The 13,907-nt window shown below is 42.0% G+C and overlaps 2 long non-coding RNA genes across 4 annotated transcripts in view; one reads left to right on the forward strand and one right to left on the reverse strand.

The window, feature by feature from the left end:
* LOC106509521 overlaps positions 1–1,276 on the forward strand; it is a 62,492-nt gene extending 61,216 nt beyond the window's left edge. Inside the window, exon 4 of the long non-coding RNA XR_002342074.1 lies at positions 762–1,276. This is a non-coding gene — a long non-coding RNA (uncharacterized LOC106509521). The remainder of the gene's footprint in view (positions 1–761) is intronic.
* Positions 1–13,907, reverse strand: part of LOC106509522 — a 192,898-nt gene that overhangs the window by 73,862 nt on the left and 105,129 nt on the right. The gene's annotated exons all lie outside the window — the stretch shown is intronic.

The raw sequence follows: 13,907 nt of genomic DNA on the forward strand, positions 1-13,907 counted from the left end.
TCTTTATCTTGATTATTGAGTTTGTTTTTTGGGTTTTTTTCTTTTTTTGGGGCCACACCCACAACATATGATGGCTCCTAGGCTAGGGGTCTGCCAGTCCACACCACAGCCACAACAACTCGGGATCCTAGTCGCGTCTTTGACCTACACCACAGCTCACGGCAACACCGGATCCTTAACCGAGTGAGGCCAGGGATTGAACCCGAAACCTCATGGTTCCTAGTCAGATTTGTTTCCACTGCACCACAATGGGAACTCCTATTGAGTTGTTTGTTTGTTTTTTATGGTGGTACCTTTATTTTTTGCACCTGAGATGATTATCTCGTCTCATTCTCGTCCCATGTCTGCTCGCTATGTCTCTGGGGCAGCACAACATGTGCAAAGTTTCTCGGTGATATGACCCCACTCTCTGCTGTCTGACTTTTGGGGTTTACAGTTCTCCAATTCTAAAAATGACTAGTTTTCCAGAGACTCTGTGCATTGCCCCTCCTTCTTTTCTCCTGGCCTTACTTAGCATCTTCATGTTAGGAAAAATGCCCCCTGTACCCTTCCCCTCTCCCAAAAAATCCCCATTGAATAAGCCCTAACATCAATCCTGTGTGTGAAATTTTGAATTATGATTTAGAAATGCAAAAACCAGTTGTTTATTTTGGATCAAGTCAGCAGATTGTCAGGCCCAAGGCAATATATGTAAGAAGCTCTTTGGAAGTTAAATTTATTTTATTATAATAGCAAGTGTTTTTATCTTTTCTAACCCATAGGCAAATGAAGTATTTTCTGCAGTCTGGCTGGGACAGGACAGTTTCAGATAAATTACCTCTTGCTACACTCTGGAGAGATCATTCATGCTGTTGCAGAGGAACTTGCGAGGAGAGGCTACGTGGAGAATTCTTAAAGGGGATAGAAAGGAAATTGAAAAGAGTTTTTCCTAATATAGGACTCATTGAGATAAAAGGTTTGCGTGAAGCGATTTTTACATTCAGGCCCTAGATAGTTTTTCAAGATGGGATTCAAATTGATTAGTAAGTACTACGGCAGAAATAAAAAAACTGAAATCAGTGGGAAAATGTCAATTTCTCACTCAACAGCATTGGAGATGTCTGTTTAGCAGGAGGCTCAAAATGTGGCCACTCAACTGTCCAGCTTGTGTAGATACAAGACAACCCACAGCTCAGCTGAGACTGTGCATTCCTGTCTCTTCGACTTCTTGCTGCTGCCGTCAGACTATCAGCTCATTAGTATTTAAATCAGCTCATAAATATTTCCTAGAAATTCACAGTTGCTTAAGTTTCACCACTATTCATTTCCAGTTCTCCTGCTTTAGTCTTATTTCAAGTCTTTGTTTCTTAGGCTGGTAACATTGCAGACGGGTAGATTTCATTACATATTCATCTTCCTGATGTATGGTGATGACAAAGGAATGGCGGAAGTCCTCTTAGAGGATAAAAATGAGAAACAGAGCAAGGATGCAGATGGAAATTTTACTCCATTTCCTTTGTACAAATAAGATTATCTAATGATGGACCATGGGAGTCTGTATAAAATAAGAACAGCCCCAAAACATATGCCAACACAATTTGACCTGAATGAATGTTTTTTTCACATACCCTTTAAAAGCTTTGACAACACAGATGAAACATTTCACTGGGGGCAGGCCCGGGATGCTCCCACTGGGGAGATGGTTGCATGGTTACAAAACCTCTTCTGTTCAACATAAGAGCTATATTTCTAATCATAAAATAATGACGACAGAGAAGGGCCAGTTCCACCATGATTTTCTGCATAGTTCTTAGCATTCTGCCAGAATTCAACACTAAGAACCGCATACAATTGAAACAGCCAGTTCTCTTCAATGAGTATGAATAAAATTTAACCGATGACAAATGGGAGGAAAATAAATATATAATATTTCATTGAATTTAAAGTGACACAGCTTCCAAGCACCATAACTGTACATAACCCTAAGAAAAAAAAGTGCCATCAATTAAATTAGGACATACTGTTGATTGTAAGTATATCCTGGTTTCAGATGTGTGGAAAAAAAAGTGAACCAGTGAAATATGTCAAGTTTAAAAAGAATTTTTTTTATTGTTCTACAAAAATAAAAATCATTTGGTAGCTATATTACTTGAAAGAGGGTTGATAAAATAATAGTGTTAATTAATCTCTTCTATCAGGAATATCTACTCTAAGGAGTGATGACTTTTCCAAAATCATATACCCGAGAGGTATGAGAAACACAGAGAAACAAAACTCTTGGGACAGGTTCTGAGAGTTTTCCTAGGATAGGGGATGCCAATGCGGTCTTGGCATTGACAGTCTCATGGCATTCAATTGTATGCTCCAAAAGTCTCCTCAACTCTAGAATAAATAGCTTTGCCAGGCCCATGCAGTTAAGGTAAAATTTGGGGCTAAAAAGCACCCGATTGCTTTAAAAATAATCTAGACAACTTAGCTTGTGATTCAAGACCCCATAAAATCTCTCTGAACCTATTTTTTTACTAGTTTTTCCCCTTCTATATTTCTATATGTAATTCATACTTCTACCAAATTGAATGATTGAATTTTCCTAAACACACAGTGTATTAGCTCAATGCCCTGTCTTTGCTTATACCACAGTTTCTCAAACTTGGCACTACTGACACCGTGGGCTGGATAATTCCTTTTTGTGGAGGGCTGTCCTGTGCATGCCAACAGTGCTTCCTCCCAGCCAAAACAACCAAAATGTCTTTAGGCCTTGCCAAATGTCTCTGGGGGATTGACGGACAAAATCACCACTGGTTGAGAACCTTTGCTCAATTCATGCTGGTCCAGGGAAAGAAAGAGTACAAACTTTTATCTCAAATGTTCATGAGCTGGTGGACATCTGGATTTTTCAGCCACTCGGCACTCATCTCTCTTTCTACGAGCACCTAATTTTCTTTAGGGGGAATAATTTTTTCCCATTGTATGTTGACTTGGTAGGTCTCCAAGTCTTGGAGATAGTGTCTTGCCATTGCTCTCCAAGTGGTGGGCACTTGGAACTGAGCTGGGCCAATCCAACATTTTCTCCTGGGATATGGACCATCTTGAGCAGAGTGATGGTAAAAATGGTTAAAACAAACAAACAAACAAAGGTTGGAGAAAACTGACTCCTAGGCAAGATGGTTGAGAAATAACTGTTCTCTTTGTATCCGTCCTAAGTCCTATTAGGATGGGAGTTCTTTTCTGATTTAGGTTTCTAGATTTCCATCCTCTCTATATTCCAAGATTCCTCTCATAAACAACATTTCTGGGTAAATATGCCAGAGTTGTAGCCTGTGGCTCATCTGCAAAGGGGCCCGGTTGAGACACTGCCATCAACTAGCTTCGCATTTTGAACCAGTCTCTGAACATCTCTGCACCTGTGTTTCTCCTCTGAAAACTGAAAGCAAAAGCTGTTTACCTTTTGAGTTTGCCAAAGAAACCCTCCCCATAATCTCTGCATCTCCAAATCTGGGTTCTGTGTTAAGTTCCAAAAATGAATGAGATACTGCCTCTGTCCTTATGGGCTCACTTTATTACTCTGATAAAATTAATGGCAGGACCCAGGCAACACACCAAAGCAGAAAAACCATTCTGAGTATAAACAATACCAGTAGGTCAAACATTATGGGCTAAAATTGGCCTTTATCCTGGTCAGGCCTACTTATCAATCTTTTGTGCATCTGCTCCTTGCTAATGGCCTCCCTCCCTCCAGATGGGAAAGGAAGCTATTGTAAGGAGGTTCATGCACTCATTATTCTATACCCGCAGCCTGCCTAAGCTGCTGAAGTGTCCCAGAATCTGCAGTACTGCTAGGTTAGCAGCAGGAGCAAATAAAAGAATTCAGGGTCAGCATTTTTTGTTTCTCATCTGACAAACAAGGTCAGGTACTTCTTGGAGCACTCCAGGTCCATCAGCTGTGACATACAAAGGGACAAAGAGGGGAAGATTTTCCAGAAAGGCCGGCGGTTAGGGACAAGGTGGGTTTAAGTTTTCAGCTTTTGTTGTGAGAGAGGAAAGTTCCCCGCATCCCAGGCTCCACCTTTTCAGAGTCAGGAAAAAGAAGCTGGGGTGAGAGCCTCTTTTGTTCTCCTTTGGTCCCCACGCTCAAGGGCCAGGTGCAGAACTGGGTTCCCAGGGGAATCAGAATGTCATTTCCCATTAAGGTTTATGGTCATTAGTCCCGATTCTTACTGTTTATCACTACTGCCAACACTGAGTCTTGAAACAGATGAAAGAGAAGGTCGCACAAGCCAGTGAAAGAATGAGACACGCTGGATTTCAGAGCCGAGAGAGCTGGCGTAGGCCAGCAGGTGTAGCTCCAATTCGACCCCTACCCTGGGAACTTGCATATGCTGCATGGGCGGCCCTAAAAAGCAAACAAACAAAAAAATGAATGTTTAATGAAATGTTGAAAACTCTCCCTAGGCAGATGAAAAGTGAGACTTCATTCCAGACCCAGGTTTTCCCCATTTTTACCTGGATGCTCCAGGGTACCCTGGAAATCAGCATGTCTGAAGACGGGCTCATAACCTTCACCCACAAACTCCTTTTCACACTTCCCCTCTCTTAGTGAGTGGCAACATCATCCCCGAGGTGGCCCATCTAGACACCCAGGAGTCATCTTAAACCCTTAGACCCTCCCTCTCCCACACCTCCACCCTTCCTCACATTCTGTGGGTCAACAAGGCCTGCCTACCTCTGAAAACCATCACCTGCTCCTTATCACTTCTGTCCCTCCCTTATTTCACAAGTCCTCATTTCTCCCCTGGGTTCTGACAACAGATTTTTTTGGCCTGGCATTTACTTCGCCATCTGTTTTCCTTTACACCATCCTTCAGATGGCTGCCCAAGTAACCTTCCGAAAATGCAAACTGAATCATGGCTCTCACCTGTTTTCCAGGGAGTACTCCAGTCCCCTGCACTGAATAGGAATGGACTCCTGTAGATGTTCCCAAATCATCTTCTGCCTTTCCTTTTGTATCAATAGCACCCTGGTCATGTCAGAACATTTGAAGTTTTCTTATTGGTCCATGGCCTCTTACACCTTCATCTCTACATGCGTGCTCTCCGTTCAGTCTGTAAATATTTATTAAGCCCTTCTAAAAATGTGCCAGCCCCACTTCAAAGCTTTAGAGATACTGTAGTGAGCAAGACAGGCAGTGTCTATTGTCTGGGGATACAGAGTGAGGAGAGAAACGTAACCAGCCTCGAATAATAAAGAAAAACTCAGATCCTTTCTCTTACACCTCACTCTCCAATCCCCAAGTTATGACTATTTTTAGGACTTTGGTGTATATCCTATAACATTTTGATGCATTTTTAGATATACAAATGTACACACAGAAATATGCAATGTATTCACATAAATGCCACACAGAAAATATCCTGCAACTTTCTTATTTTATCCAACAATAAGTCTTGAAGTTATTTTCATGTCAGCATAAATAAATCTCTTTATTTCAGCTATACAGTATTCCAGCACGGAGGACACATTTCTTTCGCCAGTACCTTGACATCCTCTTGGGAAACCACTTCCCATACTCTTTCCTCACGTGGCTGATAAAAGCTCCCCTTTTTCCCTTCAGGACTAGGACTGTGATCCATATCGGGTCAATTAGCACCACCGGAATGGTGTGCCCCGTCTGGGCCAATGAACTCAGACTTTGGCTGGATGCTGAGCTAATGGTCTCCTCTTGCATTTGTGTCTACAACCTGTGGGTCTGGAACATTCCAGGAGCCACTTCCATCACTTCCAGCAGTCTTTTCCAGAGAGTACTCTGGGACTTGATTTCATCTCACAGTGTGAGCAGAGGTGTGGCAGGGGCTTAAGCAGTGGGGCTTGCCATCTCATATTCCTGCATTTCCTTATTTTAAGGACACTTTACAATTGCTGGCTCACAGAGAGTATTACATTTTGCTTGTCAGGTTGGTTTTAGATTTTTTTAAAATAAATCTTATTACTTCTCTTATATGGAAACTGGCACATTGCCTTGTAATTATCTATGTACTTATCTGCCTCTCGACTAGACTCCTTATAGATAAATAGTAACTAATTACCGGTCTGGCTGGCACTTGGTTGTTACTCATAAATGTTTGTTGAATCACTAACTAAATTAGAGGTTGACCTCGCATTCACCTTTCCTGGATGGTTCCAGAGAGTCCAGTGCTTTGCCATGCACAGAGTTGATGTAAGACCTTGTGATAGATTAAATTATCATAGAGCAAATATTTACTTTTCCCACTAGGATTCGACAAAAAACTGTATTATTTCCCCTCCCTTGACCTCTGTTTTAGTTACTTCTTTTTGTCACACTTAGTGGATGAAGTGTGAGCAGAGGTGTGGCAGGGGCTTAAGCAGTGGGGCTTGCCATCTCATATTCCTGCTTTTCTCCCTGAGAAGAGGCTGCCTCAGGTAGATGCTGGTTTGAGGATGAGAGACATGTGCAGGAGATCTGCACCCAGTCAGTATCTTGGAGCCTAGTCCAGCCTAGATAAATTGCACTCCAGCTTACCCACAGGTGTGTAGGGGAGTGAGAAGGAGATGCTTATTGCTGTCTGCCACTGAGATCTGAGTGGTTTGTCATGCAATATTGTTGAGGCAGTAGCTTACTGAACTACCCTACCCAAATGCTTCTCCTTTTTTTTTTTTTTTTTTTTTTTTTACGGCCACACCCTAGGCTAGGGGTCTAATCAGAGCTTCAGCCTCAGGCCTACACCACAGTTACAGTAACACTGGATCCAAGCCATATCTGCAACCTATGTTGCGGCTTGTGGCAATGCCGGGTCCTTAACCTACTGAGCGAGGCCAGGGATCAAACCCGCGTCCTGATGGACCCAATGTCAGGTTCTTAACCTGCTGAGCCACAGTGGCAACCTTCCCCAAGTGCTTCTTATGAATGAGATTCTTGAGCCCCACCGTAGACCTAATAACTGATCATCTCTAGGGTGTTTTTAGAAATCTGAATTTTACCAAAATTTTCAGGAGTCTTAAGCTTACTACTGGGCATCAGTATTTATCACCCTGCTATTTCCATCAATGTGGAAAGAGCAGTAGGTTAGCACCCACAGAGCTGCAACATTTACCTACAAAAAACTGAGAAATGTGGGTCTGTAGAGAAGCCAGGAAACAAAATTTTCTCACTGAATCATTTAATTAAAAGTGTGGGAATTTAGAAACTTAAAGGCTTCTTGAGGCGATTTATAAACATAGCACTTCTCAAAAAGCTATCCTTTCACACGGGTGCCCATTTAACACCCCCTATTTAAATCTGAATAAGTTAAAATTAATTGGCCTGCAGAACATTAATAACAACATAATATTAATTAAACTTGTACTTAGTAGGCCCTTTTCCATCAGGAAGACAATGGAAAAATAAAATATGCCAAAGAGCTTCCAGCTTAGTTAGGCATTTCTCCTCCATGTGCAGAGAAGGGCATTTGGGAGTTTTAAGAAAAATAAGTGATATGGCATATATCCCGACAAAACTTTCATTCAAAAAGATACATGCACCTTCTTCACTGCAGCACTATTCACAATAGCCAAGACATGGAAACAACACAAATGTCCATTGACAGATGAATGGATTGAGAAGATGAACTACATATACACAATGGAATATTATTCAGCCATAAAAAATGACAAATAATTTCATTTGCAGCAACATGGATGCAAATAGAGATTCTCATACTAAGTGAAATAAGCCAGAAAGAGAAAGACAAATACCATATAATATTGCTTACCTGTGGGATATAAAATATGGCACAGATGAGCCTATCTACGGAACAGAAATAGACTCACAGACATGGAGAACAGACTTGTGGTTGCCAAGGGGGAGGGAGTGGGATGGACTGGAGTTTTGGGGTTAGTAGATGCAAACTATTACATTTAGAATGGATAAGAAATGAGGTGCTATTGTATAGCACAGGGAACTATATCCAATCACTTGTGATAGAACATGATAGAAGACAATATGAGAAATAGAAGATACTATGAGAAAAAGAAAAAACAATTTCTGTACAGTAGAAATGACAGAAACACTGTAAATCAATTAAAGTAAAAATTTTTTTTAAAAAGTGACACAGTTCTTGGGTTCCTGCCTTCCATATGCTTCCATGGGATGACTTCTGTCATTTCTGTAGGCACCCAATCACGTCTCTCACCATTTGTTCTCTTTGGAACCCACCTTGATTCCTGTCTTATGAGAGTATCCCTTTTGGTCACAAGACAAAACACTCTCTTTCCTCAACCTTGAATTCACCTCAATGTTCCTGCCCCAAGTTTCCTCCTCAGTGTACAGTATCCTGCCCGGAAATTCCACTACTCAGCAACTAAACAGGTGACCAAACTTGTGAATTCAGGGCCTGCATTTAGTGTCCTAGTTCTACCTGGCCAGGAGCAATGACCATGAACAAGAAATTTCATAATGGACTTTCAAGGTCATGAGATCCATGGCTTGAGAAAGCATTTTCAGTAGTAGCTAGAATAGGAACTTCGAAATCTGCAGGAAGTCTCACTCTGTGATTATTGTGTGGCAGGAGCTAAGTATTGATTTGTGTTATTTGCTCACCTGAAGCTCCCTTGCTAACCTCGGGGAATGGGTGACTCAAGTAACCTTTGGTCACTGAAAACAGAGCACATGATACACTTTTTTTCTCCTGACAATATAATATCATGTACCTAGTAAATTGCCCTGTGCCTTTCCTGACAATACTAACCAGGGTTTTGCCCTGTGAGACTTAACTTCTGTAAGAGACAGCTAGGCACATATCATGATGTCATCCTTATTATCTTACATGAACAATTCCTAACAGCATCAAATGTTGTGAAATATAAGCATTTCTAGAAAAAGAATTGTGCACTGGATGTGTTTTTTTTCTACCTGGAGTGTCCTCAAAAATATTTCACAATCGTTACTAGGGGAACAGAAACAGTAAGTTTATGGGCCGAACATCTCTGTAATTTTAGGTCTTGGATGAACTGGTATCACTTGGCAGTTCTAGTCTCATTATGGAGAAGTCCCATGATCGAGCATTCAAGAACTGCTAACAGGAGTTCCTGTCATGGCTCAGCAGAAACAAATCTGACTAGTATCCATGAGGATGCCGGTTGGATCTCTATCTTCGATCAGTGGGTTAAGGATCTGACCTTGCAGTGAGCTGTGTTATAGGTTGCAGATGTTGCTCAGATCTGGCAATACTGTGGCTGTGGCATATGCTGGCAGCTGCAGTTCCGATTGGACCCCTAGCCTGGGAACCTCCACATGCCATGGGTTCAGCCCTAAGAAGACAACAAAAACAAAACAAAACAAAAACCACCAACAGTGATCCACATGGCATGGCTTAGGGAAGCTCACATTCCCAGCTGGATCAGCTCCTGGGTGATGGTCTAGAATTGGAATCATCACTGCCATTTGTCCTCAGGGGCAGATCCTACAGGTATCCTACCCAGATCTTATTTCTCTAGGCTAGGCTCCCAACCCACTCCATTTGCTGCTTCTCAAAGCAGCTCACAGCTGCCTCTTTCTTTGGCACCTGTCCTTAGCCATTGGGAGCACCCTTATCCCTAGAAGCCAGGGAGGTTATGAGCCCCCTCCATGGGGGGATGGCCTGTGACCCATGACTGACTGATAGGGAGTGCCATAAAGCTCACCCCCGTTGCCTCAGGCAGAGGAGACTGTGGGACAATTCAGGCTCTAGAATTCCCCATGAGATGAGGCTGAGGCTAGACGTCTTCTGAAACAACATCTTTTCCTAACAATTTCCCTTCCCCAATTCTGCTGCCCTCACTCCCTTACAGGTTTTACCCAGGATTACTTTCTCACTCTGTCCACAAAATGCTTACACAAGAATTTCAGTCTCAGGTGTCACTCCCAAGGAGTGTATCCTATGACACCTTTCCAAATAGGGTGAGAAAAATATTCCCGAACAGTATATAACTATTGAGAACAAGGTGGCTGAGTTGCAAACACTAGTTAAAAACCCTCGGATGCACTTAAATAGCACGTGAAATATAAAAAGCTGCCAATTGGGCAGATGTTATAATAAACATCAATCTGGTTGCAATGTTCACAGACAGACGTCTTCATTTATGTTTGAATGGACATCGCTTAAAAGCCAGCAGCGCTGCAAATAGGAACTCATCTTTTATGTGAAAGTTATAGCTATTAGCCACTGGAAAATTCACCTCTGACAGCGGGCTGGGAAAGAAGGCAAGTCACGTGTCATGCTCACACATTTAGATAAAGATGGAGCAACAAGAGAATTGTCAGGAATGAGTGACATCGACAGTATCATCATCACCATCATCATCAAATAACTGATAATGTTCATCCCAGGTAGGGTACCAGGCATTTTATCCAAAGGCCTGGTTATTTTCTATGAACACCATTTGAGTGTGATTCAGCAAAGGCATGTGTCTCTACAGCTGCAAAATAGTTCTATGACAGTGGAAAACTGCTACCAGGGCTGGAGTATCTTCCTCTGAATGAGAGCTCAGTCCTTGCCTTTTTGAAACATTTAAGGTAATCATCCCTTCCATATTGTAAAGGCCTTTCTCCTTTTCATCCCAAGCATTTTTAGTTGCTTTCTTTAATGCTTCAATTCATGTACCACCTGTTCACTAGAAGCTGTGCTTTTAGCTAAGCTACTAAAAGCAAGAAAGCATTAATCAAACATTAGCACTTTTTGGAAGTCAAGTGTAATCTAGAAATGGCAGACGGTGAAATCTTGACAATAATTACCTCTCATCTTTTGAGGGGGAAGCTCATTTGCCTGGGATATCTACACTCTTTGGCAGCTTCCCTTGTTCCCACAGCTGGAATTCTGAATTTTTAGATATGTGTTCCAGCTTCCTTTGAGAAACTGGGGACACGCAGAAATTTAGTAATTGGTTATACGTCCCAGAGCAAGGCATATGTGTGCACCCTGTCTTAACAATGTCAAGGTGTTGGTAATAAACTTGCACGGGCAGGGAGTTGGCAGGGCTTGTGTATCTGGGCACCAACCCATCACAGATGCTGCTTGGAAGCCTCTTTGTCTAAGGGACAAAATGTCCTTCCTACCAAACAAGAGTCCCTCTGTGTGTGCTTGAGAAACAGTCTCAAGAACAATGCACTAGTCTTTTCCCTCTTTCTTAGACATTCTCCCCAGGGAAATTGTACCACTGTCCATGTTGGTTTTACTATTACTCATCTTTAAAAAAATGTTTTTACGGTTGCACATGCCACATATGGAAGTTTCCAGGCCACAGACTGACCCCAAGCCAACCTGAACTACTGCAGTTGGATTCTTCACCCAATGTGCCACAGCAGGAATGCCTTACTTTTTTTAATTTTAATTTTAATTTTAATTTTTAGGGCTGCACCTGCAGCACATAGAAGGTCCCCGGGCCAGGGGTCACATCGGAGCTGGAGCTGCCAGCCTACACCACAGCCACAGCAATGTGGGATCCGAGCCGTGTCTTTGACCTATACCACAGCTCACAGCAATGAAGGATCCTTAACCCACTTGGTGAGTCCAGGGATCGAATCCACATCCTCATGGATACCAGTCAGGTTCTTAACCTGCTGAGCAACAACAGGAACTCCCAGGAACTCCTTTCTATTACTCGTCTTAAAACTCATTCTCCTTCCTTCATCCCAAATTACCAACTTATTGATTTCATGCCTCCCCTTCCAGCAGAATTGACGGAAGAGTTGCCTGTACTTGGTGTCTTCTTTCTTCACCTCGATTTTCACTCCAGTGCAGGCTTGCACGTCCACCTCTCCACTGAAACTGCTCTTGCTGAATCACCAGTGACCTCTGTAGTCGTGGCCATACAAATGAGAGATATTTTTCTGTCCTTGTCTCATTTGGCCTCTGGGCAGCATTTCATGTTGCCAAATAGTCTCCTTCATTCTCAGAAATTCCCTGACTTCCATGCAGTGGTTTGCTAGTAAACCAACTCTAAGAAGGAGAAAAAGCCCTGATTTCTAGTATTTTCCTTTTTCCATAGTGTAAGTAAATACTCTCAGTGTGGCCAATACCAAGCTCCCAATGGTTTAATGATGACTCATGTACAACTGCTTCCATGAATGGAATCCTAACACCATGTGTTCCTGGTTTTCTCCTTTAACCTCTTAGCTGCTTCGTGCATTTTGCTGGTCCTCTCTCCATGAGCAAAATTCTGAACGTTGATTTTCTTTAGGCTTATAGATTTGGGGCCTCCTCTCTTTTCCTTCCTTTCTTCCAAGAAGATCTCAATTATCCACATCATTTTAGTTTCCTTTAAAATCTTTTAAAATTATATTTATTTTTAATAGACAATAATTTAAAATGGAAATTCTATAAAAATACTTTAAGAAGTTTCATGTCTATTCCTGACCCCATCCACCCCTACCCCTTTACCCTTCAGGTAAACCGTTGTATTGGTTCCTTGTGTATTCTTCCAGGGTGCCCCTCCCGACTTTTTTTTTTTTTTTTTTTTTTTTTTGCTTTTCAGGGCTATACCTGTGGTACATGGAAGTTCCTAGGCTAGAGGTCCAGTTGGAGCTACAGCTGCCAGCCTACACCACAGACACAGCAACATCAGATCCGAGCCGTGTCTGCAACCTACACCACAGCTCACAGCCATGCCAGATCCTTAACTCACTGAGCGAGGCCAGGGATGAAACCTGAAACCTCATGGTGCCTAGTCAGATTCATTTCCACTGTGCCACAACAGGAACTCCCAGGGTTCCCTTTTGAATGTGCATATGTATGCACATGTGTGAGTAGAAGTGTGAGTGGGTGTATATTCTTTTTCCCCTTTCTGACACAAAAGGCAGTATCAAATACTATTCTGCCTCTTGCTTTTTTCCCTTTGCTGTAAATGCTAGAGCTTTTCTATAACAGTACAGAATCTCCATATAATTTAATAAATATTTTCTGTATGCTGACCACTACCAAAGTTGTATGTTCAGCACAGACCTCTTCTCTGAGTTATAGACTTTCCATTGCTTACTTGACCCTTGCTATCTCAAATATGTCAAACTTACCATGTCCAAAAGGAAACACTTGCTTTCAGCCCCTGTGGTGACATTATTTTCTTGGCCCACCCAATCCCCATTACCAAGTCAGAGCACCCTTTCTCTGCTGCTGTGAGTACTGGCTGCTGCTGGCTCACAATCATCCCTTCGCAGGGGAACTGCCTTTAGCCGAAGTGACCCACCTTGTCCTAGAAGGTATCCTCACAATCAACCACTCATTGATAAGGGACAGGTAACCCTGCAGGCAGGTAAATGAACAGCATGGGCCCTCTTTTGTTCCATTCTTTCCCCTTCCCTATCCTGCTTCTCTCACTTCTTTTATGCTTTTCCTAAAGAGCAATTTTCCTAACATGTAAAGAGCTCCTGCAAATCAGTAAATCCAAAAACCCAATGATAAAGTGGACAAAGTGTGTAACAGATTGATTACAGAAAAAGTAATACAAATGGCTCTTAAAACTGGAAAATATCCTCAATATCACTTACAATAAAAGCAACATAAATAAAATTATACTAAGGACTCTTTTTTTGCTTATCATATTGACAATGATTAATAAGTTTGATACGTATTGTAATGGCAACAGTTTGGGGTAATAGGGAGCCACAGGTTTTCCTGGAGGGAGTGTAAGTTGGTGCAACACTGTGGAGGGCTTTTGGCATGGCAGACAAAACTCACAAACACTTCAGTGTGATACAACAATGTTACTTCTGGGTGTGCATAGCAGCAAAAGCTGGAAACAACTTTAACGTCTATAAAATGGCACTAGTGATATGAATTATAATACTTCCATGTAATGGAATGCAGTTAATAAAAAAGAATGAGATTGTGTTGTGTTCTAAAATGGCTTGATCTCTAGGATAAACTGCTAGATGACAAAAAGCAAGATTATGTCTATAGAT

This window comes from Sus scrofa, chromosome 2 (assembly GCF_000003025.6).
Source record: "Sus scrofa isolate TJ Tabasco breed Duroc chromosome 2, Sscrofa11.1, whole genome shotgun sequence".
NCBI classification, from domain to species: Eukaryota; Metazoa; Chordata; class Mammalia; order Artiodactyla; family Suidae; genus Sus; species Sus scrofa.